Source organism: Myxine glutinosa, chromosome 3, assembly GCF_964187855.1.
Source record: "Myxine glutinosa chromosome 3, kmMyxGlut1.1, whole genome shotgun sequence".
Lineage (NCBI taxonomy): Eukaryota > Metazoa > Chordata > Myxini > Myxiniformes > Myxinidae > Myxine > Myxine glutinosa.
Genome location: NC_136263.1, coordinates 24,365,193 through 24,389,451, shown reverse-complemented (window position 1 = coordinate 24,389,451; position 24,259 = coordinate 24,365,193). Strand labels below are relative to the sequence as shown.

Sequence of the window (24,259 nt, the reverse complement as noted above, 5' to 3'; positions counted from 1 at the left end):
CTCCATTTTCATTTCAAACAGCATCATTCCAATCAAACATTAATACTGTAACAAAATACTGTTAAATGACGATTGTATTGAGATATTATCAAACCAACTCATTGTCGTCATCTGTCCACCTCTGGATTCGGGGCAGCTCGGTATCGAGTCAATTTCAAAATCATAATTTTATTGAGGAATTTATGAAACCTCCTACCTACCTTATAACATCCATTGGGACACCTAAACATTCCACAGAAGATTTGGCAGGGCTAGCCCCAAAACTGAGGCAGTAGTTTGTGGATGGACGGACAGACACTCCTGTTTTATCATATGGATTACCAAAACTAATGGAGAGGTATTTTAATGAAAAAGGCTTAGGTGTTCATTAATTTCTTGCCTCATAGTCATGGGTAATGGCACCAGGAGAGGTATCAGGCCGTGATGTCCTGGAGGAGACCACATTACCAACGGCATGGTCAATGACCCGGCGGGCAAAACATCATTGCTGGAGGTTATAAAGGCTGCCAGCCACAAGAGGTGTGCAGAAAATTTAAGGTAAGTTCAAGCTCAGAGTAGGAGTGGTCCTTCTGGAGAAGCAGTCGAAGTAGGACCTTGTCCATGCCACATCTCGGAATGAGTCGAGCAGTCTCCGCTGCTGGAGTTTCGGGGGTTGGAGCAGCTTTCAGCACAGCATCCAGGAAGATTTCCGGTACAAGTTGCACCTCGAATCACCTACCGCTGGGTCCAAATTGCCATTGTGCCATCCCGGTGTCTCCTGAAGAAAGACTCTACCTCCCTCTGCTCCCCCAACGCTCTCCCCCATTCCCAATGTCTCACTCTCCCAGTTGTCTTGCATTCCTGGATGAGATTATTTTAAGCTAGGTGTTGAGGCATTCCCTGTTTCGATTAAGCGGTACTGTTGGGTTTGTCATCTTTTCCCCTTTGACTTGTTAGTCCATCAGGTGGAGGGGTCTATCGGTACCAACTGGGTGGACAAGGTTCATTGGTATAATTTGATAGCTCTGTGTGTCAGGATACCATTTATGCCTGGTAGCAGTTTCAAATGAGTAGCTTTCATTTCAAAATTTGGTGTTCAAATAAACCTCGATCAGTTCAATGTCTCGTACAAACGTCCTTGTAAGTCATTAACACTCCAAAGATTCTGGTCATATATGTGATGACTGAATATAATATACATATAAATAAGGTACCAAATGAAAGCTTTCACTCTGCTGGTACCTCCAAATGCTCTTTTTTTTTTTTTTCTAAAACACTGCAAACTAGAACGGCACTCAATAGAGAGCATACCTCCACCTGGTTGGCCATATCACTCAATGGTGAAGAATCACTTCAATAACTCTCATATTCGAATCCACATTCAGATCTTCACCAAAATCGAATCTCTTTGTCCTTGTCAGACACCAAACCGGTCCACCAAGTTTTGTCCAAATCCGTCCACAACCTTTTGAGATATCCTGCTATGTATCGTTTTTGACCCGATCTCCTAATGGTGAAGAATCACTTGAAAGATTCTAGTAGCCGGATCCGAATCCGGATCTTCACCAAAATCGAATCATTTCGTCTTTGTCACCTACGCTACATCTCTGCTAAATTTCGTCCGAATCCGTCCTCAACTTTTTGAGATATTTTGTTCACAAACAAACAAACAGACAGGGGTGAAAACATAACCTCCATCCTCCACCTTTGGTGGCGGAGGTAATAAACTGCTGAAAGAAGGAAAGAAGTCTTTTGAGGAAGGAATTCTCAGAACTATTGATTTTAGAATCCATTGAGCTAATAGACGAGACTGTCAGGGAGACAGCAGATTTTATATCTGATTTGCCAAACTACCAGACAAATCAGTATCTCGACAGGTCTCCGAAGAAGATCAAGGAAACAAACAGTTTCACAAGAATGTGGTCAGAGGAGCCAAGAGGGGCAGAGGAAGAGCTGGACAGGCTTGAGCAGAAGTACCACCTTTATAGTGCAGCGGCATAGCAAACCAATTGTGCATTTTGTGATGGAAGCACCAAATTTGGCAGAATGATAGAATATTATATGGAGAACATTTTCAGATATGGAACCACTTTGGAATTCACCCCAATGTGGCCGCCATATTGGATTTCAAAATGGCGGCTTAAAAATCTTTAATTACAAATATTTCTGGTTCTATACCAGCTACAGCCTTGATTTTAGTGTCTGGATGTACAAACTTGAGGTCAAGGAATTGAATGGTTCTACTTAGAAGTTGATTTACTGACGCCATATTGGATTCCAAGATGGCGGCTTCCGAAAATCTGCTGACCGATATCTCTGGTTCTATGCCAGCTAGATACTTGATTCTGGTGTCTAGATGTACATTTCTGAGGTCAATGAATTATTACAGGGCAATTATTATTATTATTATTATTATTATTATTGTTATTTACTTGGCATCAAACACATGAAATCATACAATATGACATTGCACATATAACAGTAGCCTGTTCATGTACACTCCCCCAAGATGCCAGGAAAGAAAAAAGCAATTCAAGAACACTATGGCCAATAGGCCTTTCTTAACAATTTGAGGGAGTGTACCGTGGACAGCTAAAGATTATATATACAATACAAAATATTATTCCGAATAGATAATACAAATCGGGATTATATAATCAAAATTAAATTATATGAAAAGAATACACATATGTGGGTAAGAATTTACTCTACAACAGCATAAATCAATAATACATTGTATAATATGTACTGAAACCACAGAAGATTGTACACACACTCTCAAACACACAAGCAGGCACGCACCCACTCTCACCACCCAGACACATACACACACTTTCACTAACACACACTAACATACATCATGCACATTACCTGTTCACCGTCAGTAGCAATCAGCTGTTTGTCTGGCACATCGATGGACTCCGTGACCTGCTTAGACAGAAAGCTGAAGAGTTCCTCCTTGTTCTCGTCGACACGGAGGAAACTGTGCCAGTTGCCTGGTAGGAGGGCAGAGCCAGTGACACGTCTGCGTATTCCCTTGCCTCTGTTGGTCCTTGCAGTTGCCTTCAGGCTGCCTGACTTTGCATAGCGGTCCCACACTAGATCGAGACGAGATCGATGTTGAAGCTGTGACATAATGTATGGAACGAATACTTTTGTGGCATAGTCAAGAAATGTTTTGGTCTGGCCTGGGCTCAGCATTTGAACTATTACAGCTCCATCGAGGATCACAGAAGATACTTGTGGTGGGTCCGACTTTGTTTCGACAAGCTGTTCTAAGGGCTGCAACAAGTCAGCTTTGGAACCAAAGCGGAGCTGTCCATTTTGCGAGAGTGCTGGCGGATGTGCGCTGTTCTCATGTTTGAAGAACTGCTCGAGACCCCCATCTCTGGTTTGGCATGCGATGTATAGTCTGGAGAAGAGCTCTGAATCACTCTTTGCAGAGGCTACTTGTTGTTTGCTCTTCTGGGCAGCTTTGACCTTGATGGATGAAAACAACGGGAGTTTGTTGCGTTTGATGACATCATTGAGTGGCTTGGATCTGTCTGCCAGACGTTCCTTCTCAAATGAATGGAACTGATCTCTCCCAATCTGTACAGCTGTACGCACAGTATCTACAACAGCTGGGCCCAAGATCTCCAGTGTGCCCAGGACCAGCAAATCTGTGCTTTCTTCTTCAAAGGGGCTGCCCATCTCTTCGATGACTGTTGTCAGTGCACGGACATCTTGGACGAACTTCTTCTGCACACTGTCGGTTTGCTCATGGTGGTGGGTGTGCTCTCCCCTTTGGCGCAGTTGCTGTGAGGTCTCAAATTCTGTGATGACCCGAGCAACTTCGGGGCCAGCCACCATCCACCGTCGAAGGGCACTTGGATTTTCAGTTAGGCCCACTGCCCCGCCATCGCCTTTGACCGTGGCATTGTTTTGTTCATGAGCCTGGTCTAGGGAGATGGCGGAGAAAGCATGCCTAGTCTTCTTGGATGTGAAGTGCCCCGCATGGAACTTGGCAGCAACATCTGGGTGTTTCTCTGCAATGCCAACCATGTCCCTGATGTGGACTGGTAACCAGCGAGCATAGTGGATATGGTCCAATGCAGCGAACCATGCAGCTAGCTCTGGTAGGGTGTCCATGTACAGCGTGAAGTTGGACTCTCTCAGTGAACGTATGTAGAGGAGTATACAGAGCTCCAGGTTAAGTACAGTGGCCCAGTACTGAAACTGTGGACATGCCGCTGCTCTCTGGTCACACCATGCCTCGAACTCCAATGGTTCCTCATCTCTTGCAGTTGCTCTTTCGTTGTATATGTCATATGCACGATGCTGCAGTATGTGTAGGGCAGCAACAGTTACTTGGTGGGCGTGTCTTGTACGGCTGACGTGAGCTGCACGCAAGAAGGAGTCTGCTGTGCCAGCTGTTGCTATCTCTGCCTGAACCAATGCCTGTGTCCAACCGCTGTCTTGCAGCCAGTCTCCTGCTGTCTTCAAAGCTGCCATCTCTGTGTGTAGACCACCCAGCATGACCACAAAGAGATCTTCACCATGTGTGTCTGGCCAGTTCCATTGCACCTGCTTGGCGATCGCATAAAGTGGTTGGTCCAGTGTGACGACGGGTATCTGTCCAGGGTTTAGCTCATTGATCGCTGCTTTCACGACATCCATGGCATGGCGGATCATTGGCACTGAGTGGGCTTGGTCATGGAAGAGGGGAAGCAAGGCAGTGGGTGTGACTGTGATACTAGTATCCTTGGCCGATTGGTTCTCTGCGTGATGTGCAGCCCAAGAAATGTTTCCTGGATTCTGTGTGTCACCACTGTCACATGCATCCTTCACAGTCTGGAGCCACCTCTTCTCTTTATCCAGTTCAGCTTGTGCAGGATTCCTCTGCAGCGACGCCTGGGTTCCAGCTGGTACAGGGTGGCTTTTGGCAAGTGAACTAACTGGTTGTACATCTGTGTAATACCGTGGAAGGTCCTCCACAGTCTTGACATTTGAGACACCCCCGATGATGACAATACCTCGGTCTGTGCCTTGATTGTCATAGTCTGGATGTTGTATCAATGAAATACCAGTTCCGTGGAAGGAGTCGTGTGCTGTCGTGGAACTGGGATTGTGGTCTATATTATCCACAGCTGATGTGGTGAACACTCCACCGCGGAGCTTTGGGGGACAGACCACCTTCTCCGCCCGAAAGCGCTGACAGACCCCGTTCCCCAGCTCTGCAGAGATCCGTAGCACTCTATCATAGGCAATGCTGATCCCTAGTCCAGATAATGTGTCAACCAGTTCCCTCTTTCTCGTATGGGCTTGAAGCATCAAGCCAAGATATATTGGCAAAGGAGTCTCTTGACTAATGCTGTGTCGTACGTCTGTGCCTGCACCTCTCCTCTCATGCTTCACACTGTTGTATTTGAGAAGTTGAGCTATTGTCACAGACGCCGATGTCGATGACTGACATGCCTGATCTTTGATGCCTGCGCCCTCTAAAATCATGGAGACCATTGTCAGCAGCAGTTGTGGCACAGACTCTTCTTGACATTTGTTTGAGAAGGACCCATTGAAAGGCTGAGATGACTGGAACATATCCTTCCTTATAATCCCTGCAGCTCGTGCCAGGTGCACAACATCACTGTCAATATCATGTTGACATGCCTTGGCTAATGCACTGCCAATGTCTTCCTGAAACACCAGCAGGACATCTCTTCCCTGCCTGTGCTCCTGCAGATCAGGGAAGTGTGCCAGGATACGCTCCTTGAGTCTGGTTGTATGGACTCGTGTTTCCAGCACAACTCCGAACTGTTCCATTCTCATTGTGTAGAGCTTGGTGAGGTCTGCCATCTTGAATACAGGAGCAGTGTCTTCTTCTTTAGCAGTTTCCTCTATGTACGTTACCAGTTCAGCAAGGACTATTGCTGAAATGACATCTACCGTGCTCTGGTTTTGCTCAGCAAGCTTTTTTGCTGCCCTCACGCGGTTGTATAGGGATGTCAAACATTTCTTATGGTACTTGGCCTCTCTTGCGACCATGTCCCCAGCACTCAGTTGGGCTAACAAAGTGGTATCCTGAAGAAACTCTGCAGCCTTGCGAACGTGTTTATCTAGTTCCAATGTCGCTGCTTGATGAAACTCCAAACCAAGCTCTTGCTGGCAGAAGAAGCACAAATTGTCGCATATGCTATCAACACAAGCTGCCTGAGACCTAGTAAGCTTGTACTTATCTGTGATTGTACTGGGGATAGGGCTTCCCTCTGGATGACTTCTCTTCTGTACCCGCTGTCGCTTGGTAGTGTTATATTTCACCCTGCATGACTTGTGCCACTTGGCTTGGTGGGCAGCTAGAGTGGCAGCTATCCCTTGGCCTTCATCCAGTCGTTGCAAGTCCACGTCTTGTGGCAGCTTGCCTAGTTTATTGAATGCTGATAGATTGTCTTCAAGTGTCTTGTATCCAGCACCTGCATCAGTTCTTTTCGTGACAGCAGGACACTGTAGGGACTCTCCTATATCAACTTGACACAGAACACAGAGTTCCCAGTCCAGTGGCGTCTTTGGCGTTGAAGTTACATGCTTGGTAACATGAACTAACTTGAACTGCTTCGACATGATTGAAACCTGGATGGAGCAAACAAACAAAAAAGTCGTTTAATTAGGGGTTAATCAACGGACCAGCATGTTTTATCTACAGGACAATACACGACCCCCCCTGAAATTTGACACCAAATGACCTCTTTTAGGGGTATTTTGGCCGAAATTTTCAAATTTTTCACTCCCCAGACCCCTAGATGTTCCCTTGAGCTCAGAATCGCCGCTGTAATGTGTCTACTGATGTTAGAAAAGATATAGGGTGAATGGGGCAATAATTGTGCCTGTAGGATTTGTTTCCGCCACCCCCCCTAAGGGTTACAGATTTTTAAAGCCGCCATTTTGAAATCCAATATGGCGGCGACCTTGGGTGAATTTCAAAGTGGTTCCATATCTGAAAATGTTCTAAATATAACATTCTATCATTGTGCCAAATTTGGTGCTTCCATCACAAAATGCACAATTCTTCTTAAATTTTTGCTATGCCGCTGCACTATTAGAGGCACCTTTAGAGACCATTTTTCCCCGCAGAGCAGGGGTTGGCCTTTTTCGGGCCTTGAGCAGAAGTACGAGTTGAAAAAGAGAAGGTTTGAGCAAGGGCAGCTGTTTCGCCAAAGGACTTCGCTGAAACACTGTGGACGATAGTTTGCGCATTGACTCCCAGCCAACTGGCATGGTCGCAAATGATGTCTCCACAGATGCGAAAGTGAGGATTGCAGTGGGAAGAGAGCAAAGAATCCATGCTTCGAGAAAGAGCCTCATAAATGATGAGCTGGAGAGAGGCTTTTGGAATAATCATCTTCCGACTCTATTCTCTCCATTCCCTCTGATCTCAAAATTTGACCTGTTTATTATAAAAAAAAAATTTTTTTAAATAAAGAGTCAGATTTTAACCCTTATGGCCTTTTTTTGTTTGTTTTGTATACAGAATCGAGGCTCGTGAAAGAGCTAACATTTATCACACAAAAAAAATCAAACAGACACGCAAAGTATATGACAAGCGGAGCGCTAGACAAGATTGGGAGAGAAGGGGAAAAGTCAAGATGGGGGAGAGAAGGACCTGAAAGTTTCAGAAGTTATGTGAACAAATAGTTGAGGCAAGGGAAGAAGACTTTCCCAGTCGGAGGAAAACTCTGTCGAAGTCAATTTGAGCGCTGGGATTTCATCGAATTAATTTTTTTTGTATACAAGATCGAGGCTCATGTAAGAGCTAACATCAATCACAAAAAAAACAATCGTACAAACAAAACATACATTAAATGGGGCGGGAGACAATATGGGGAGAGAGAGGGAAGCACACAAGTACAACTTTTGAGAGCAGGGACATCGGGAGATCTGTGGGAGGGAAAGGGCTCGGGGGGAGGAGGCGTGGGAGGGGGGGGGGGTGGGAGAGGTATAAAACACATGGACACTGCTAGAACTTCCAGGAAAGAAATCGGAATTTAAATAAAAAAAGTGGATCTGCGGTGAATTTGACGAAGGTATGCTAACCGCAGTGGGAAGCAAACTAAAGTTGATGCTTCAGAGGAAGTGAGGAGCAGTCAGGCCTGTGCGTAGCTTGTCGAGGTTAGGCTGAACGCCAAAAAAAGCTACATTCTTATCTCTAACAGCCTCAAATTCAATGTGGGATCCACGTGTTGAGTCGACGCCGGTGGATTCACTTGACAGATTCAAATACAAGATGTCCCTGGAGTGACGTCATGCTCCAGTGATGCTGAATCCATAACTATTGTCAACGTTGAACACACAGACCTCCCATTTCCCCTCAATGATGTCACTGTGGCCTCACCTCTTTTTGACGATCATTGCCAAACTCTCCACTATGGGAAAGCTCAAATGTGCCTCTTTCATTGAAGGAAATGTGCCTCCGCTAATGATGAACATGCGCTGCCTTCGAGTCAAAGATGACAAGGACAATAGCTTCTTCGTCTTCCACCGCAGGCAAACTTTAAAGTGCAATGCCAATGATTAAAATGCGTCAAAAGTTTATCGTACGCCACTGCAAGAGTTAGAACATAACATTGGAGTTCGAGGTTCACATCTGCTTTTGATCAGCCTTACACTGCTCACTAACTTCGATGGTTTGTTTTATCTCCAAGCTACATATCCATCTCTGTACCCATCTCAACATTCAGCAAACTCTTCGCAGACATGATCTAATCCAAATAAATATCCTTGTTCAGGGCTCCTGATGATTACCACTTTCTTAGCTAAAGCTTAAGGATTGTGTGGAAGGCCTTAAGAAGTGTTTGCGCATTTATTTGTGCACAATTTACCCGACTTCTGATACTTACGGTGTCTTGGATGTTTCCTTGTTATTTATTATTTATTTTTTTTGCTTTATCATTTTTTTCCCCTTATCCTCATACTTTTCTAACGTTCTCTTAGCCCCTTTACCTAGAGTGCCTGTATGCCTTGTCTGGGGCGATATCCATACAAAAAAAAAAAAATCAGCCTCCAACAAATTTTGCGGAATAAACTTTACCTTTTTCTTTTCACACAACTAGTTCCTCATTCAGGCCATTTGGCTTCAGTATGCTGCCTCGGTTTCTTCCTCCAGGAGTTACAACTATTCGTTTGAAGTTGATGGAAACCCGAAGAAACTGCTTGTTGAAAGTTACACTCAAGAACAAATCAAAATGATGAACTTTAACCAAAAAAAGGGAGACATTAAGATCACCATGGGACGCGTGTGTAGTTGGCAGGACCTCGATGTCTCACGTGGTTAGGTTTTCATGTTTGTTCAGCCTCACTGTAAGAGAATCCATTGCATGACTGGAGGCTAGACAGGGGCCAAGGGCAGTTCTGGTATTCCGTGTTGGGGTGTAAATTTTCAACGCAGAGGAAGACACAAATATTTTTTTATTTATTTATTAATCTTCATCTCTGTAGGTTTTACATCTCATCCATTCAGAGAACTGACCACACTCTTTTCGCCTTACAATAAGTGCATGTTCTGTAAGCAGCCCAGCCTGTCTGTGTTTGTTGTTGTTTAACCATTACTTTTCTGCTTGCGTGTCCTGATAACAATCTGGCCATCTGTTTGCACTTTGTGCTCTGTGCTATCGGAGATGTCCTGCGAGCTGCAGCCACGAGCTGCTGGTTGCTTCACAAAACGTGCATTCCACTTGGTGAAGATTCTTCTCCAAAAGCTTGCTTTGCACAAAGAAAAGACTAATATTCTGATTCCTGCTCCACAATCCCTGCAGAGGATCGTGCACGAGTGATATGTGAACACACAAATTTATGCACAGTCTTTCCTACAATTTACATCCAATTATTGTTATTAATTTCCCTACGTGTGGCCAGGGGTTCATGTTATTGTCTTTACCGGCAACGGTACCTGCCCTATGGGCGGGGCTTCAATTGGGAGGCCCAAATAAAAAGGCAAAATATCAGAAATTGAAGGCTTTTTTATTTTAAACGATTTATATAAACATCCATTAAATCACATCACACGTAAATCATCAAAATCTAAACAGTATTTGTAGAATTTCAATAAAAGCCGCATCACTGTTCATATCCGTAAATATTATTCCATCGTGTTTGGAAAAACTGGAAAATTGGAAAAATTAGAAATTGGAAAAATTGGGAAAAAATTGGAAAAACAATAAAGCCTATTTTACTCCAAGGTGTCCCAGGATTACCCACCGAAAATTTCGTTGCGATCGGTTCAGCCGTTTTTGCGGTACCTGTGAACAGACAGACAGACATTTGGTGAATTATAGTAAGATGATTAGTAATACCATAGCACAGTACACACCCTAAGGGCGACCTTGTCCCAAGTGTGCAACACGGTCCGCTTACACGTCCCTTTATTTGAGCGGTGTATAAGCAACAGACCGCTGTTTCGATCACTCCCGAAAATAAAAATAACCTGGATTACATATATGAAGCAAAACATTATATATATAATACAACATGGTTATATAGCTCGGATAATTCCTATTGCACCCCACTCTTAACCCTAAAGGAAGGAAATGCCAAGATGGGTGAAATGTTTTTTTTTCAAAACTTTATGGATTCAAATGAAACTTGCACAGGCATGGCTTCCGTCCGGGAGGCCTCATTAATCCTTGGACATTTCAGCTAACAATGTCAAATCATCTTGGAGGAGTAGATGAAACATACAACATACATACTAAAGTGATACCGTACGTGTTAAGGTGAATAAGATAGTAATGGACAAAGGCAGACAGAGTCTCTGACTGGATTACTTCCAAACCCCGGAGTGACAAAGCAGTCCGCCAGCGAACCCACATCCAGCTATGTATAAAGGCACGTACATATTCAAGTAGTTTCAAGGTATTACTACATGTCCCTCCCCCTCCCCCTTTTGAAGATAAACGGCCATTTACCCCAACTTTGCAACAGAAAAATATTTAAACAATTTTCCTGTAATCTGTCCTGCAAACATGTCATCAACAACTAAGCTCCCCAACTTACAGAGTAAACTTCAGTGACCATATGGAAACAGATAATGTTGCACGAGTTAACATTTCCTTGTGCAAATAAACATATCGCCGCTGTGCTCAACTGGCTATCGCTGGGTAAACTAGCTAAGGTCTTTTGCACTCTGAAGATTCTCCTCAAGGATTTGCCTGTATTTGGCTCCATTCATTGTTTCCTACATCCCTACAAGCCTCCCGGTACTTGCTGCTGAAAAGCATCCCCATAGCATTATGCTACCACCACCACGTTTCACGATAGGGATTGTGTTAGATGGGTGATGAGCTGTGTTCGGTTTCCGTCAGACGTAGAGCTTTGTATTCAGGCCAATGAGTTCAATTTTCATCTCATCAGACCACAGAATATTTTACCTCATGCTCTCTTAGTCCTTCATGTGCCTTTTTGCAAACTCCAGGTGTGCTGCCATGTGCCTTTTTCGCAGGAGTGACTTCCATCTGGCCACTCTCCAATAAAGCCTACATTTGTGAATCACTGCTGTGCTTCCGGCAGGTTCTCCCATCTCAGCCAAGGAACTCTGTAGTTCTGTCAGAGTGGTCATTGGGTTCTTGTTAATCTCGCTGACCAATGTCCTTCTTGCCCGGTTGCTCAGTTTGGTCAAATGGCCAGCTCTAACAAGTCTGGGTATTTCGATATTTTTTCCATTCCCTAATGATGGAGCTCACTGTGCTCTTGGGAACTTTGAACACTCTAGAAATTGTTTTATACCCTTCCCCAGATCTACACCTCCTCATAATTATATCTCGGAGTTCTACGGACAGTTCCTTGGACCTCATGGTAGAGTTTCTGCTCTGACATGCACCATCAACCCTGGGATCTTATATAGAAAGGTGTCTTTCTTTCAAAACATGTCCAATCAATTGAATTGGCCACAGAGGGACTCCAATCAAGTTGTAGAAGACGTCTCAAGGATGATCAAAGGAAATTTGATGCACCTGAGCTCAATTTGGAGTGCCATAGCAAAGGGGTTTAATACTTATTGACTCATGACATCTCAGCATTTCATTTATAATTATTTTGTAAAATATTCGAAAAAAAAAATCCACTTTGAGATGTAGATCAGTGACAAAACATTTTATTTTTATCCATTTTAAATTCAGGCTGTAACAACAAAATTTGAAAAGGTCAAGGGGTGTGAATACTTTCTGAAGGCACTGTATCTAATGATGTGGAAATTGTGTAGAGGAATGAAAGCCAAAGGAGGATTGGAGGATCTATATGAGTTAGGGTTGAAGGAGGTTGATTATGGAGGATACAATAATCATTTAAAGTCTGCAACATGTCGACTGTATTTGTACATTCGTGTTCAAAATAGACTGTTTGGTTTTCTGGTCTCAGCAGTGGCCTCATGATGTTATGAAGAGTCCCACATTTTGTGTTGATGTTATCAGTCTCCGAGTGATGTTTTTGCTTTTTGCCTAAAAGATCACAGATATACTTCCTTATGCTTGTCTTGCAAACAATTATATATGTACGTACTCCTCAGTGGGCCTCAAACATTTTCTAAAATAAAATAATAAACACCAAAAAATAACCCAAGAGAATGGATATTGCATGGAAGAGAACAGGGAGAGAGAAAATGGTGGAGGTTAGTGAACATGATGCTCTTATTCTGATGTACCATCCCCTGTTACAGAGCGTCGGAGCTGCCAAAGTGGTTTCTTGGCAAGGATTACACTAGGTGGTTTGCCATTGCCTTCCCAGCAGTAGTCAAAGCAAGAATTTGTAATGTGGCCAGCATGGTTTATTTTATTTATTTATTTGTATACAGACAGAGTCGAGGCTCGTGTAAGAGCTAAAAATGGTGCCAGTAATAGCTCGACTACTCTTGGTAAAGGACACAGTGGGAACTTTAACGTCCGCTATAGAATGCTAGCAGATGGGACGGCCGGTTTATCGTCCATCCGAGGCACGGCACATTGATGATTCACCCTGTCTGTGAAACACCAGGATGGCAGTTTATAGCTGGGTCGGGATTCTCATCCAGGCTAGATGGCTTGGAGGTGACTGTGTGCACCTCCAGGCCAACCTGCCAGGCCGAGCATGATTATTGGTGGGTAAACACGCAGCAAACTCAAAGAACTGTTCGATCTGCGTGTTAGTCGACGTGTGTGTGCATGGATGTGTATACATAAGTGAGTCACAGATTATTTAATCAGGAAACTGTTCTGGCTTATTGCTTAAGGTAAAAACAATCTGGTTCAAGTATAAGCTATATGTTTTTTTCTGCCTTTGTTAAGCTATATGTATACGTTAAGCTAACAAGTATAAGCTACATGTTTTTTTCTGCCTTTGTTAAGCTATATGTATACGTTAAGCTAACAAGTATAAGCTATATGGTTTTTTTCTGCCTTTGTTAAGCTATATGTATACGTTATGCTAACAAGTATAAGCTATATGGTTTTTTTCTGCCTTTGTTAAGCTATATGTATAAGTTAAGCTAACAAATACAAGCTATATGGTTTTTTCTGCCTTTGTTAAGCTATATGTATACGTTAAGCTAACAAGTATAAGCTATATGGTTTTTTCTGCCTTTGTTAAGCTATATGTATACGTTAAGCTAACAAGTATAAGCTATATGGTTTTTTCTGCCTTTGTTAAGCTATATGTATAAGTTAAGCTAACAAGTATAAGCTATATGGTTTTTTTCTGCCTTTGTTAAGCTATATGTATAAGTTAAGCTCACAATTATAAGCTATATGGTTTTTTTCTGCCTTTGTTAAGCTGTATGTATAAGTTAAGCAAACAAGTATAAGCCATATGTTTTTTTTCTGCCTTTGTTAAGCTATATGTATAAGTTAAGCTAACAAGTACAAGCTATATGTTTTTTTCTGCCTTTGTTAAGCTATATGTATAAGTTAAGCGAACAATTATAAGCTATATGGTTTTTTCTGCCTTTGTTAAGCTGTATGTATAAGTTAAGCTAACAAGTATAAGCTATGTGGTTTTTTCTGCCTTTGTTAAGCTATATGTATAAGTTAAGCTAACAAGTATAAGCCATATGTTTTTTTTCTGCCTTTGTTAAGCTATATGTATAAGTTAAGCTAACAAGTACAAGCTATATGTTTTTTTCTGCCTTTGTTAAGCTATATGTATAAGTTAAGCTAACAAGTACAAGCTATATGTTTTTTTTCTGCCTTTGTTAAGCTATATGTATAAGTTAAGCTAACAATTATAAGCTATATTTTTTTTTCTGCCTTTGTTAACCTATATGTATATGTTAAGCTAAGAAGTATAAGCTATATGTTTTTTCTGCCTTTGTTAAGCTATATGTATAAGTTAAGCTAACAAGTATAACCTATATGTTTTTTTTCTGCCTTTGTTAAGCTGTATGTATAAGTTAAGCTAACAAGTATAAGCTATGTGTATAAGTTAAGCTAACAAGTATAAGCTATATGTATAAGTTAAGCTAACAAGTATAAGCTATGTGTATAAGTTAAGCTAACAAGTATAAGCTATGTGTATAAGTTAAGCTAACAAGTATAAGCTATATGTATAAGTTAAGCTAACAAGTATAAGCTATATGTATAAGTTAAGCTAACAAGTATAAGCTATGTGTATAAGTTAAGCTAACATGTATAAGCTATATGTATAAGTTAAGCTAACAAGTATAAGCTATATGTATAAGTTAAGCTAACAAGTATAAGCTATATGTTTTTTTCTGCCTTTGTTAAGCTATATGTATAAGTTAAGCTAACAAGAATAAGCTATATGTATAAGTTAAGCTAACAAGTATAAGCTAAATGTATAAGTTAAGCTAACAAGTATAAGCTATGTGTATAAGTTAAGCTAACAAGTATAAGCTATATGTATAAGTTAAGCTAACAAGTATAAGCTAAATGTATAAGTTAAGCTAACAAGTATAAGCTATGTGTATAAGTTAAGCTAACAAGTATAAGCTATATGTATAAGTTAAACTAACAAGTATAAGCTATATGTTTTTTTCTGCCTTTGTTAAGCTATATGTATAAGTTAAGCTAACAAGTATAAGCTATATGGTTTTTTTCTGCCTTTGTTAAGCTGTATGTATAAGTTAAGCTAACAAGTATAAGCTATATGTTTTTTTCTGCCTTTGTTAACCTATATGTATACGTTAAGCTAACAAGTATAAGCTATATGGTTTTTTTCTGCCTTTGTTAAGCTACATGTATACGTTAAGCTAACAAGTATAAGCTATATGGTTTTTTTCTGCCTTTGTTAAGCTATATGTATAAGTTAAGCGAACAAGTATAAGCCATATGTTTTTTTCTGCCTTTGTTAAGTTATATGTATAAGTTAAGCTAACAAGTATAAGCTATATGGTTTTTTTCTGCCTTTGTTAAGCGATATGTATACGTTAAGCTAACAAGTATAAGCCATATGTTTTTTTCTGCCTTTGTTAAGCTATATGTATAAGTTAAGCTAACAAGTATAAGCTATATGGTTTTTTTCTGCCTTTGTTAAGCTATATGTATACGTTAAGCTAACAAGTATAAGCTATATGGTTTTTTTCTGCCTTTGTTAAGCTATATGTATAAGTTAAGCTAACAAGTATAAGCTATATGGTTTTTTCTGCCTTTGTTAAGCTGTATGTATAAGTTAAGCTAACAAGTATAAGCGATGTGGTTTTTTTCTGCCTTTGTTAAGCTATATGTATACGTTAAGCGAACAAGTATAAGCCATATGTTTTTTTCTGCCTTTGTTAAGCTATATGTATACGTTAAGCTAACAAGTATAAGCTATATGGTTTTTTTCTGCCTTTGTTAAGCTATATGTATAAGTTAAGCTAACAAGTATAAGCTATATGTTTTTTTTCTGCCTTTGTTAAGCTATATGTATACGTTAAGCTAACAAGTATAAGCCATATGTTTTTTTCTGCCTTTGTTAAGCTATATGTATAAGTTAAGCTAACAAGTATAAGCTATATGGTTTTTTTCTGCCTTTGTTAAGCTATATGTATACGTTAAGCTAACAAGTATAAGCTATATGGTTTTTTTCTGCCTTTGTTAAGCTATATGTATAAGTTAAGCTAACAAGTATAAGCTATATGGGTTTTTTCTGCCTTTGTTAAGCTATATGTATACGTTAAGCTAACAAGTATAAGCTATATGTTTTTTTTCTGCCTTTGTTAAGCTATATGTATAAGTTAAGCTAACAAGTATAAGCTATATGGTTTTTTCTGCCTTTGTTAAGCTATATGTATAAGCTAAGCTAACAAGTATAAGCTATATGGTTTTTTTCTGCCTTTGTTAAGCTATATGTATATGTAAAGCTAACAAGTATAAGCCATATGTTTTTTTCTGCCTTTGTTAAGCTATATGTATAAGTTAAGCTAACAAATATAAGCTATATGGTTTTTTTCTGCCTTTGTTAAGCTATATGGATACGTTAAGCTAACAAGTATAAGCTATATGGTTTTTTCTGCCTTTGTTAAGCTATATGTATAAGTTAAGCTAACAAGTATAAGCTATATGGTTTTTTTCTGCCTTTGTTAAGCTATATGTATAAGTTAAGCTAACAATTATAAGCTATATGGTTTTTTCTGCCTTTGTTAAGCTATATGTATAAGTTAAGCTAACAAGTATAAGCTATATGGTTTTTTTCTGCCTTTGTTAAGCTATATGTATAAGCTAACAATTATAAGCTATATGGTTTTTTTCTGCCTTTGTTAAGCTGTATGTATAAGTTAAGCTAACAAGTATAAGCTATGTGGTTTTTTCTGCCTTTGTTAAGCTATATGTATAAGTTAAGCTAACAATTATAAGCGATATGTTTTTTTTCTGCCTTTGTTAAGCTGTATGTATAAGTTAAGCTAACAAGTATAAGCCATATGTTTTTTTTCTGCCTTTGTTAAGCTTTTGTATAAGTTAAGCTAATAAGTACAAGCTATATGTTTTTTTCTGCCTTTGTTAAGCTATATGTATAAGTTAAGCTAACAATTATAAGCTATATGGTTTTTTTCTCCCTTTGTTAAGCTGTATGTATAAGTTAAGCTAACAAGTATAAGCTATGTGGTTTTTTTCTGCCTTTGTTAAGCTGTATGTATAAGTTAAGCTAACAAGTATAAGCCATATGTTTTTTTTCTGCCTTTGTTAAGCTATATGTATAAGTTAAGCTAACAAGTACAAGCTATATGTGTTTTTCTGCCTTTGTTAAGCTATATGTATAAGTTAAGCTAACAAGTACAAGCTATATGTTTTTTTCTGCCTTTGTTAAGCTATATGTATAAGTTAAGCTAACAATTATAAGCTATATATTTTTTTCTGCCTTTGTTAACCTATATGTATACGTTAAGCTAAGAAGTATAAGCTATATGTTTTTTTGCCTTTGTTAAGCTATATGTATAAGTTAAGCTAACAAGTATAACCTATATGCTTTTTTTCTGCCTTTGTTAAGCTGTATGTATAAGTTAAGCTAACAAGTATAAGCTATGTGTATAAGTTAAGCTAACAAGTATAAGCTATATGTATAAGTTAAGCTAACAAGTATAAGCTATATGTTTTTTTCTGCCTTTGTTAAGCTTTTTGTATAAGTTAAGCTAACAAGTATAAGCTATATGTATAAGTTAAGCTAACAAGTATAAGCTATATGTATAAGTTAAGCTAACAAGTATAAGCTATGTGTATAAGTTAAGCTAACAAGTATAAGCTATATGTATAAGTTAAGCTAACAAGTATAAGCTATATGTATAAGTTAAGCTAACAAGTATAAGCTATATGTTTTTTTCTGCCTTTGTTAAGCTATATGTATAAGTTAAGCTAACAAGAATAAGCTATATGTATAAGTTAAGCTAACAGGTATAAGCTAAATGTATAAGTTAAGCTAACAAGTACAAGCTATGTGTATAAGTTAAGCTAACAAGTATAAGCTAAATGTATAAGTTAAACTAACAAGTATAAGCTATATGTTTTTTTCTGCCTTTGTTAAGCTATATGTATAAGTTAAGCTCACAAGTATAAGCTATATGTTTTTTTCTGCCTTTGTTAAGCTATATGTATAGGTTAAGCTAACAATTATAAGCTATATTTTTTTTTGTGCCTTTGTTAAGCTATATGTATAAGTTAAGCTAACAAGTATAAGCTATATGTTTCTTTTCTGCCTTTGTTAAGCTATATGTATAAGTTAAGCTTTCAAGTATAAGCTATATGTTTTTTTCCTGCCTTTGTTAAGCTATATGTATAAGTTAAGCCAACAAGAATAAGCTATATGTATAAGTTAAGCTAACAAGTATAAGCTATATGTATAAGTTAAGCTAACAAGTATAAGCTATGTGTATAAGTTATGCTAACAAGTATAAGCTATATGTATAAGTTCAGCTAACAAGTATAAGCTATATGTTTTTTTCTGCCTTTGTTAAGCTATATGTATACGTTAAGCTAACAAGTATAAGCTATATGTTTTTTTTCTGCCTTTGTTAAGCTATATGTATAAGTTGAGCTAACAAGTATAAGCTATATGCTCTTTTTCTGCCTTTGTTAAGCTATATGTATAAGTTAAGCTAACAAGTATAAGCTATATGCTCTTTTTCTGCCTTTGTTAAGCTATATGTATAAGTTAAGCTCACAAGTATAAGCTATATTTTTTTTTTCTGCCTTTGTTAAGCTATATGTACAAGTTAAGCTAACAAGTATAAGCTATATGCTCTTTTTCTGCCTTTCTTAAGCTATATGCATAAGTTGAGCTAACAAGTATAAGCTATATGGTTTTTTTCTGCCTTTGTTAAACTATATGTATAAGTTAAGCTCACAAGTATAAGCTATATGTTTTTTTCTGCCTTTGTTAAGCTATATGTATAAGTTAAGCTAACAATTATAAGCTATATGTTTTTTTCTGCCTTTGCTAAGCTATATGTATAAGTTAAGCTAACAAGTATAAGCTATATTTTTTTCTGCCTTTGTTAAGCTATATGTATAAGTTAAGCTAACAATTATAAGCTATATGTTTTTTTCTGACTTTGTTAAGCTATATGTATAAGTTAAGCTAACAAGTATAAGCTATATGTTTTTTTCTGCCTTTGTTAAGCTATATGTATAAGTTAAGCTGACAAGTATAAGCTATATGTTTTTTTCTGCCTTTGTTAAGCTATATGTATAAGTTAAGCTAACAAGTATAACCTCTATGTTTTTTTTCTGCCTTTGTTAAGCTATATGTATAAGTTAAGCAAACAAGTATCAGCTATATGTTTTTTCTGCCTTTGTTAATCTATAGGTATAAGCTAAGCCAACAAGTATAAGCTATATGTATAAGTTAAGCTTACAAGTATAAGCTACATGTATAAGTTAAGCTAACAAGTATAAGCTATATGTGTTAGTTAAGCTAACATATATAAGCAATATGTAAAAGTTAAGCTAACAAGTATAAGCTTTGTGTATAAGTTAAGCTAAAAAGTATAAGCTATATGTATAAGTTAAGCTAACAAGTATAAGCTATATGTATAAGTTAAGGTAACAAGTATAAGCTATGTGTATAAGTTAAGCTAACAAGTATAAGCTATATGTATAAGTTAAGCTAACAAGTATAAGCTATGTGTATAAGTTAAGCTAACAAGTATAAGCTATATGTATAAGTTAAGCTAACAAGTATAAGCTATATGTATAAGTTAATCTAACAAGTATAAGCTATGTGTATAAGTTAAGCTAACAAGTATAAGCTATATGTATAAGTTAAGCTAACAAGTATAAGCTATGTGTATAAGTTAAGCTAACAAGTATAAGCTATATGTATAAGTTAAGCTTACAAGTATAAGCTATATGTATAAGTTAAGCTAACAAGTATAAGCTATGTGTATAAGTTAAGCTAACAAGTATAAGCTATGTGTATAAGTTAAGCTAACAAGTATAAGCTATGTGTATAAGTTAAGCTAACAAGTATAAGCTATGTGTATAAGTTAAGCTAACAAGTATAAGCTAAATGTATAAGTTAAGCTAACAAGTATAAGCTATGTGTATAAGTTAAGCTAACAAGTATAAGCTATGTGTATAAGTTAAGCTAACAAGTATAAGCTATATGTATACGTTAAGCTAACAAGTATAAGCTATGTGTATAAGTTAAGCGAACAAGTATAAGCTAAATGTATAAGTTAAGCTAACAAGTATAAGCTATATGTATAAGTTAAGCTAACAAGTATAAGCTATGTGTATAAGTTAAGCTAACAAGTATAAGCTATGTGTATAAGTTAAGCTAACAAGTATAAGCTATATGTATACGTTAAGCTAACAAGTATAAGCTATGTGTATAAGTTAAGCGAACAAGTATAAGCTAAATGTATAAGTTAAGCTAACAAGTATAAGCTATATGTCTACTTTGTTACCTTGATCTTTTCTACCTCCGTTAATTCACCCCAGATCCACTTTTTTAAAATTCCGACTTCTTTCCTGGAAGTCCTAGCAGTGTCCATGTGTTTTATACCTCTCCCACCGCCCCTCCCCACTTCCCATGCCTCCTCCCCCCAAGCCCTCTCCCTCCCACAGATCTCCCGATGTCCCTGTTCTCTGCTGTTGTACTTGTGTGCTTCCCCCTCTCTCCCCATCTTGTCTCCCGCTCCCTTTATTGTATGTTTTGTGTATACATTTGTTTTTTTTGTGATTGATGTTAGCTCTTACACAAGCCTCGATCTTGTATACAAAAAAAAGAAAGAAAAAAAAAGTCACTAGTCAATAAGAGAAAGTACTTGTATTATTCAAACTCGTGCGAGGAATACTATCCACCTTTTGGATTCAAAAGTACAAGTTAATTGTTTATTTATCATGATAACGTTCACCAGGCATTCGCACTCAAACAACAGAATGTGCTTGGCTCAGAGTTTCACTGCAGACTCACAATGACAAATTGTCCCTTCCTGCGTGCTTTTCATCATACATCATCCTTAAATAAAGGAACATGTGTGACACATGTTTTTGAGAAACTTCTGAGTCAAGCTGTACTTGAGGCTTTGGCAGCAGAATCAGCTCGAGAATCTGCAGAAATGCGCAACTCGTTTGTGGATTGGTGCCTGTGGGCAGTGGGGGATGACAGCTCCTGGACAAATATGTCAGGTAGAGTAAACTTCAACATTGCTGCCAAGGAAGGCTTTACCGTTAAAAAAAGGTTTCACCAGGTTAACTTGATGGCATACATATGATAATGGCAATGCGGAACTGATAAAATATAGAGCAGAATAAAGAAAGTCATGAAAAAATAAATAGAAAAATAGAATCCGTAGTAATACCTGTGAGCTGGCACCCCAGCATCATGGGTTTCTTGTGGAATCTGTGGAATCTAAAGCTCTCAAAATTGTTGGCATCTCCTGCAATGAGGCCAAAGTACATGGGCAGGGAGACTGTGGCCTCTCGGATTTTTAGCGCCTCGTCGCCGGTCTGGCTCTCCGACCGCCTCCAGCAGATCCATCCCGGTTAAAATCCCAAAATCCACACGAACTGGACACCTGAACTCTTTTGTGTTTGTGGAAATGCTTTGTTGAGGCTCTTCATTCCAACTGTTGCCTTCCAGGGCTTCAAGCGGGCACTAAAACACCATCTCGACAACTATCGGGGACGAGTCATCATGGTGGTTGTACCTCTCCCCCCCCCCCCACCCCCCACCCAATGCAAGTCGGGGGGCAAACCTTCCCCATTCTTCACTTCTGTCCAGATTCATCAGTCCCCATGGACCGGCCCCTTCCCGCTCTCTCTCCCTCGCCCTCTAATTCTGTCATGGCCCTGACTTAGTGAAGGCAGCGGTACACCATCCTCAATGTGGAGGATCCCTGGGTCACGCCTAGGAGATCAATCGGCTTATTCGAAAGAACTATCCAGGGCTAGATAACAACAACAACAACAACAACAACAACATCTCATGTCATCCCCCATCTCATCCCACTATTTTTTTTACCCCCATTAACCACACATAACCTCACCTAATCGAATCCACCACTTTCACTTTCAGGTTACTGTGTTTCCTGCCCTACTGTGTCTCTTTTCTCGTTCGTTTTCGTTCACTTGTTTATTATATATATATTACACCACTACCTCCCTCTTGTTGCTCCACTACCTCCCTCTTGTTGCTCCACTACCTCCCTCTTGTTGTGCTACTACCTCCCTCTTGTTGCTCCACTACCTCCCTCTTGTTGCTCTACTACCTCCCTCTTGTTGCTCTACTACCTCCCTCTTGTTGCTCTACTACCTCCCTCTTGTTGCTCCACTACCTCCCTCTTGTTGCTCTACTACCTCCCTCTTGTTGCTCCACTACCTCCCTCTTGTTGCTCCACTACCTCCCTCTTGTTGCTCCACTACCTCCCCCTTGTTGCTCTACTACCTCCCTCTTGTTGCTCTACTACCTCCCTCTTGTTGCTCCACTACCTCCCTCTTGTTGCTCTACTACCTCCCTCTTGTTGCTCTACTACCTCCCTCTTGTTGCTCTACTACCTCCCTCTTGTTGCTCCACTACCTCCCTCTTGTTGCTCTACTACCTCCCTCTTGTTGCTCCACTACCTCCCTCTTGTTGCTCCACTACCTCCCTCTTGTTGCTCCACTACCTCCCCCTTGTTGCTCTACTACCTCCCTCTTGTTGCTCCACTACCTCCCTCTTGTTGCTCCACGACCTCCCTCTTGTTGCTCCACTACCTCTCTCTTGTTGCTCCACTACCTCCCTCTTGTTGCTCCACTGCCTCCCTCTTGTTGCTCCACAACCTCCTTCTTGTTGCTCCACTACCTCCCTCTTGTTGCTCTACTACCTCCCTCTTGTTGCTCTACTACCTCCCTCTTGTTGCTCCACTACCTCCCTCTTGTTGCTCTACTACCTCCCTCTTGTTGCTCCACTACCTCCCTCTTGTTGCTCCACTACCTCCCTCTTGTTGCTCCACTACCTCCCCCTTGTTGCTCTACTACCTCCCTCTTGTTGCTCTACTACCTCCCTCTTGTTGCTCCACTACCTCCCTCTTGTTGCTCCACGACCTCCCTCTTGTTGCTCCACTACCTCTCTCTTGTTGCTCCACTACCTCCCCCTTGTTGCTCTACTACCTCCCTCTTGTTGCTCTACTTCCTCCCTCTTGTTGCTCTACTACCTCCCTCTTGTTGCTCCACTACCTCCCTCTTGTTGCTCCACGACCTCCCTCTTGTTGCTCCACTACCTCTCTCTTGTTGCTCCACTACCTCCCTCTTGTTGCTCCACTGCCTCCCTCTTGTTGCTCCACAACCTCCTTCTTGTTGCTCCACAACCTCCCTCTTGTTGCTCCACTTCCTCCCTCTTGTTGCTCCACTACCTCCCTCTGATTCTGTGCCTCTTTCACTATTAAATCTATAATCGCTTCAATGCCATTTTTATTGTCTTGAACCCTCTGATTAAACACCAATAGTTTTGTTTTTGTCTCTCCAATGGATTGAGCGCATGTATTTTAAGCATGACGTAACTGCAGTTTCTCAGGATAGAACTCATACATCTTGACAGTTGCCATTGTTGCCAAGCTTTGATAATTATTTTATCCGAAGTTTACAATGAATGATGTTTGTTGGGTTGTTTGTGTCTGTGATTATCGAGTGTGTAGGTTTATACACCATGTTTAAAACAACATGCACAGGAGACTTCTTTTTTAGACCACTGGTGGGTCCTGTACTATTTGAGGCATTGTCCTGATATATCAAGATCCGGTTGGCTCTGACACAGCAGCATGAGCCAATGAAACTGTTGGAATGTGGAATTCCTTTCTGAGTGGGTGCAGCACACACATCCAGGGTGCAGCTGGCTCGCTGATGTTTTATTTTCTTTGGAATGAACACATATGCAATACTTTTGAAGATATCTTTTCTTTTGCTTTGTCCTTTTGGAAACTTTGGGCCTTATGGCAACAATCTGACTCGTATCCTACCTTTAGGGTCATAATCGAAGATCCTTACCTGTCTGTTCTGTCGAGTAGTTAAAGACTCGCTTCTTTTTATGCGACTGCTGTGCATTGGGCTCCCGTGGCTGCTCATGCTTGCCATCGTGCACTTGGCAAGTATGGCGACTGTGCAAAACAACCCGCAGCACTATTTGAGGGAGGCCTTTGTCCTGCATCGAACTGGAATGGTCTTTTGTGTTATTTTTACGTATTTTTGTGGTTTTATCGTAAAATCCATTTTATTTATCGTTTTGTTAATGGCAGGAAAACAATCTTTGGTAAAAGCTTTTTAACGTATTTTTTAACATATATCTTTCCTTTCCAGTGCCACAGTTTCTCTTTATTTGCTCATTTTGGTTAGAACCCGTAACAACACCCCCCCCCCCCCCTCCCCATCTCCCCCTC

The 24,259-nt window shown here is 39.7% G+C and overlaps 1 long non-coding RNA gene across 1 annotated transcript; it reads right to left on the bottom strand.

Moving 5' to 3' along the window:
* Positions 1-9,953: 9,953 nt before the first annotated feature.
* LOC137424058 (uncharacterized) lies at positions 9,954-23,955 on the bottom strand. The gene is made up of 3 exons (XR_010983900.2): positions 23,871-23,955; positions 20,821-20,957; positions 9,954-10,247 (listed from the first exon to the last, which is right to left on the bottom strand). It is a non-coding gene; the product is annotated as an uncharacterized LOC137424058 (long non-coding RNA).
* Positions 23,956-24,259: the final 304 nt, after the last annotated feature.